Source organism: Mirounga leonina, unplaced genomic scaffold, assembly GCF_011800145.1.
Source record: "Mirounga leonina isolate KUSES-001 unplaced genomic scaffold, KU_Mleo_1.0 Mir_91, whole genome shotgun sequence".
In the NCBI taxonomy this organism is placed as follows: domain Eukaryota; kingdom Metazoa; phylum Chordata; class Mammalia; order Carnivora; family Phocidae; genus Mirounga; species Mirounga leonina.
In genome coordinates this window covers 25,649,567-25,655,566 of record NW_023270839.1, presented here as the reverse complement: position 1 = coordinate 25,655,566, position 6,000 = coordinate 25,649,567, and positions in this window count along the sequence as shown.

Genomic DNA, 6,000 nt, shown 5'->3' with positions numbered 1-6,000 from the left:
AAAAGAAAATTAGGTAACCTTCTCTGAGAATAGAAGAAATCTAGAATTGCTTTTATTCCATTATACTTATAATCCATTATACCTAGACTTTAAAAACTCTGAAGTTGGGGCACCTGGGTGGCTCAGTCGTTAAGCATCTGCCTTTGGCTCAGGTCATGATCCCAGGGTCCTGGGATCGAACCCCGTCCGCATCGGGCTCCCTGCTCAGCTGGGAGTCTGCTTCTCCCTCTCCCTCTCCCCCTGCTTGTGTTCCCTCTTTCGCTGTGTCTCTCTCTGTCAAATAAATAAATAAAAATTAAAAAAAAACTCTGAAGGTAACAAAACAATTTACTTCTCAGATTCAGGGTAATTATAAAATTCTAAAATGTATAATCAGTTAAAAAAGAAAAGGAGTCATCAAATTAGAAAATTTGATTCAGTAATTTAGATTCTATCTGCAGCATTGCCAATGATATATATTTGTTAAAAGAAACCATTGCCCTTGATAATAAGGTTGTAAACATTAAGTTATTAATGTTTGGGAATAAATAAGATAAATTTTGTTTTGTAAGTATTTGAATTTTTTTTTCAATTCCCGGCAGAAAACCAGATGCAATCAACACTTTTCATATAGGACAATCAAACATAAAGTATTTCTTATGCTAATAAATGATTCACTTTCACTTTAAAAATTTCACCAGAACTTTCACTCATGTTCCTTTCTGCTTTAGAAATGAACAGTTGTTCACGGATGGTTATGATTATACCATATTTCATTATCATGAATGTTTATAATGCACTTAATAACAAAATAGATATTACCTCTAAGTTTAACTTCTATTCATTTTCAAAAGTACTACTTCCAAAGTTCTTTATGATGAGCTAGAGAGGAAAGTAAAAAATGTAGACGTCATATCCTCCTATAAACTCAGAGCGCATCCAGAACAGTCTCTGAAGTGTTCTCTACCAGTTTTATTCCCAACTTGACCAGCCACAAAAATTTTTTCAATGGTATAAATAGTCTCAGGGCAAAGATAAAAAGCCAAGGTGCCAAAATTAAAAAATAAAACATGGCCTCAGGGTTATGGTAAATCAGAGGCTATCAGACCCTTTAAGATTTTAGAATGATGCCAAGCAATGCCTCATATGCCCTGTGGGCTACAGAACACTATGAGCATTTTCAACAGCACCCTGAATCTCAGCCCATGGTAGAAGGGGCCTGTCTAAAAGTGATTTACAGAAGTGACTTTTGTCTAATGGAGTAGACTAAGTTGCTATAGAAGGCTCACAAAATTTTTAAGAAAATTGTATTGATGAAGATACCACCAGCCAACTAAAGAAGACAGAGGCATGGGGTGCCTGGGTGGCTCAGGTGGTTAAGCGTCTGCCTTCGGCTCAGGTCATGATCTCAGGGTCCTGGGATCGAGTCCTGCATCGGGCTCCCTGCTCCTTGGGAGCCTGCTTCTCCCTCTGCCTCTCTCTCTCCGTCTCTAATGAATAAATAAATAAAATATTAAAAAAAAAAAAAAAAAGAAGACAGAGTCATGTTCAAAATGCAAAGCGATCTCTAACCTCCAGCTCTCTACAGGTCTTTTCTTCATTAAGTCTTTTTTTCCTCAACCCCTCCTCTACAAACAAAAAGATTGCTGCATCAATTATCTATTGCTATGTAAAAAACCATCCCCAAACATAATGGCTGAAACAATGATTTTTAAATTTCCTATGTTTCTGTGGATTAACTCGTGGCTCTTCTGCTCTAAAATGGTGGCAGCTGGAATCACTCATGTGGCTTCATTGAGATGGTAGCTAAGCTGAGCTAGGAGGTTCAAGAAGACCTCTCCCACTTGTCTGGGACCTTGATGCTACTGATGGGTATCTCAGTTCTTCCCTATGTGGTCTTTCTTTCCCTGTGGTATCTCTAGGGACTCTCCGAATGGTCCCTCTCTCCATCAGGGTAGCCTGGAATTCTAACATGATGACTCAGGAAACTAAGAGCATGAAAGCAGAAACAGTCAGGCCTTACTTTCACCACATTTTATTGGTCAAAGTAAGTTACAAGACCGGCCCAGATTGAAGAGGAAGGAAAATGGACTTCACCCCTTGTAGGGAGGAATGGTATGCTTGTAGAGGAAGTGAGGAATTGTTTGGGGGCCATCTTGAAGACTCTCTTTTACTGTCCACTCTGGCCACAATTCTTGCCCAACCCATATGCAAAAATATACTCACCCTGGACCCTAAAAATATCATTCCATTATGACATAAGTTTAAATTCAGTATCTTATTGTCTAAATTAGGATAACAGTCCTCAGGATATTGTTCCTTAGGTGTAGCTGTTTGGGAGTGGCCTCTCAGTCCAGGTTTTCTAGGAAAGAAAAACCACACGGACACTCCCAGTCAAAAGGCAAGGGGCAGGAAAACAAGAGCTAAAATTGTCAGAGCACCCATACTAAGGGCAAGGGATACTCCTTGATTGTAGTTCAATTCATCCCTCTGGTAGTGATTTTCTAATCCATCACTTGCCTTGCTTCTTGGATCCTCCCGTCAGTCTGCTCTACCATTCAGTTATACATGCTTCCTTTTTCATAAGAAATGACAAGTGCTGGGTTGGAAATGTTCCTTCTAAATTCTTCTTTAAAATTGAACAGTTCCTTCTTTTGCTCATTTCTCTCTTCTTGTACATTACGATCAGTAGTTATAAAAAGTTAATTGATGGGGAACCTGGGTGGCTTAGCCAGTTAAACATCCAACTCTTGATTTCAGCTCAGGTCATGATCTCAGGGTTGTGAGATCGAGACCCAAGTCGGGCTCTGCACTCAGCATGGAGTCTGGTTGAGATTTTTCTCTCTCTCTTTGCCTCTGCCCCTCCCCCCCACTTGCTCTCTTTCCCTCTTGTTCTCTCTCTCTCAAAATAAATAAATAAAATCTTTTAAAAAAAGTTAATTGATACTTTCACCACTCTGCCTGGAAATCTCCTTAAGATATCTGTAAGCTCGTAAGGTTTATTTTCTATCTTCTCTTATGACAGGCAAAAGTATTGCTAAGCATTCCTTCATTGCATAATTCAGGTCCTACATTTTTTAGCATTTGATGATTTTTTTTACCGCCTTTCCACCCTCTCCTGTTCATTCGCTATTCTTCAAGCCTTTGCTAACAGCCCCCAACGACCGGTTTTATCTTTCTCTCGCTTCTGTAGCAAATCACCACAAACTTAGCAGGCTTAAGCAACATAAATTTATTATTATATAGCTCTATAGGTTAGAAGTCCAACACAGCTCTCTCAGGAATAAAATCAAGATGTTGGCTGAACTGTATTCCTTTCTGGAAGCTCTAGGAGGGAATCTGTTCCCTTGCCTTTTCCAGCTTCTATAGGCCATCTGCATTCTTTGGCTTGTGGTTCCCTTCAACCATCCGCAATGCCAGCAACAGTGGGCTGAGTCCTCATTTTATATCACACTGACCTTCTCTTACGTATCCCTTTTCCACTTTAAGGATCCTTGTGCTTATATTGGGCCCACCTGGATAATCTAGGATACTCTCCCCATCTCAAGATCCTTAATCACATCTGCAAAATCCTTCTTACCACAGGAGGCAATATATTCATAAGTTCTGGGGTTTAGGATGTGGACATCTTTTCTGCCTCAACTAATAGTATTCTTGTCATTCTTCCAAACTCCACCTGCCACCTTGTCCTAAAACCAACACTGCATGTTTCAGCTTCTTGTTAGAATACCCTACTCCAGATACCAATTTCTGTATCTATTACTAAATAACAAAGCACACTAACATGTAGTGTTTTTAAACGATTCATTATTTCTCTCAATTCTGTTTGAGTGCTTAGGTTTTTTGCTCTGCATGCGTGCTGGGATCACTTCTGCAGCTGTATTCAGCTGACTTCATTCAGTCACCAGATGTGGCAAGGGCACGACTCGCTCTCTGCAGTCGAGGCAGACTCTGAAGAGGCTGATAGCTGGAGGTTGTTGACCTCCTTCCTTGCAGCTAGGCAACAAGTGACTGTTGAATCTTTCTTGAAGGTGAATCTGGGCAGCATGTCTCTTTGCTTACCACAACCCACCCTTTGCTCCACGTAGGTCTATTTCTCCATGTATGTTTAGGGAGTTGCTCCGACAGGATTGAAGGGGCCACTTTTCCTGAGGGAAAGATGGAGGTTGGTGGTACAAACTACAATTTCCCCTGCTGTGGTCAGGCTGGAGAATTCAATCAGTACTCATCATCTCCCCGCTCCACTATTCATTCTAGATTTCCCTTAGTGTCCACTATTACTTACGCTGCCCTCAATGGCTTCACTGGTGTTGCAACTCAACCCTCATTTGCTGAGAGGCCTGAATTTCTGTCATCATGCATTTTCAGGGTGGGGTTGCTATACCTATCCATTAGAGTCACAATTTGGTAAGTGTCTCATGTGCACCTCCTGCCCTGATTGTGTAACAGGATCTCTGCCTCCTCCTGATGACCAGTCGATTATCCTTGGCAAGATGTTGACTCCTTTTCTTGCCTGCTGGTCTCTGGACACAAGGAGCCCAGAGTACCAAGGAAGCATCTAAAGCTTGTATTTCAATATGATTTTTGCTATATTTCTTGACAAAAGTGTGTCTCTTTAGGGACCAAGACCTCTCACTATGCAGACTTCAGAACTGTGAAGATAGGGAGCACAAAGTACCCCAAGCTTCATTAGAGGTGATGTGGTGGGGGGCACTTCTACTTCCACCCCTTGGTTCCTACACCCGTATTTTTTGTATTGGGGCATAGTGCCATATAAAAATTTTGATCCAATGCATGTAATACATTTTTGAGTATGGCATCCTTGCAGAGTATTGTTTTGGAACCGGTGTTCAGCTCTACTTTTAGCTGGTTGTTCCAATACTGTCAAGTCTCGCAGTTTCTGGGTGGTGAGATATGTGATATTATCAGTGGATCCTGTGGATATGGGTCCACTCTTGTACTTCCCTGTTATTATGTGGAATCCCATGCTACTGAACATTATATAAGCACTCAGATGGTGGTACTGGCTGAGATGCTGTGGGCTGAAAAAGCAAACCCATACCTGTAATATGTGTCTAGTTCTGTGACGAGGAACTTCTGGTTTCTCATTGGAAACTCAGTCTTGCTCTCCATTGCTGGTCGGTTGGGCTATTCAGCAGCAATAGGAGCTAAATGAGCCTTGATCAGAGGAAATTCATGCTGTTGAACCCAGGGTCAGTTTTCATCCTTTCCACAGTGGACACTGCATTCATGGGCTTGTTGTGCCAACATTGGGTAGCTAATGGCTGAGGAAGAAGGATGAAGTCAATGGGGCAATTTGTTCAGTCTTCTTTATTGTTAGTTGCCTCTTTATAGTGGATGCTCACCGGTGGGAGTTACATGTAATTCCCTCTTTTACAACAAAGAGTAATGACTAATATTAGCACTATTGTCAGTAAGTAACTTTCCCCTCAAGGTTTTTTTTTTTTTTTTAAACACAATGTTAACATGTAGCTTATGGTTTCAAGTACAACTTTCAACTAGGGTTGAACTTTATTGGGACTTACAATTTTCTACTCTTATGCCATATTTTATCTTCCAGCTCTGATACTGAATTTTTATTTCAGCAATCATATTTTTCAATTTACAGGATCTCTTTTTTTGTTTATTGTTATACTATCACACAGCTATACAATATAATCTCTTTCTTTTAAAGATATTTAGTGTTTCTGAGTCCATAGTCTCTCATGGTTCGTCAAAGTGAGGGTTCTAGAGGGGAGGGGGGTAGGGGGATGGGTTAGCCTGGTGATGGGTATTAAAGAGGACACGTACTGAATGGAACACTGGGTGTTATACACAAACAATGAATCATGGAACACTACATCAAAAACTAATGATGTAATGTATGGTGATTAACATAATAAAATAAAAAAATTTTTAAAAGATATTTAGTGGATTTTTTTTTGTTATCAGCTTGTCTAGTTCCTTTGGATTTTCCCCCTCCTTGTTAATCGCTCCTCCCCCCACTTTTTTTATTTGGAG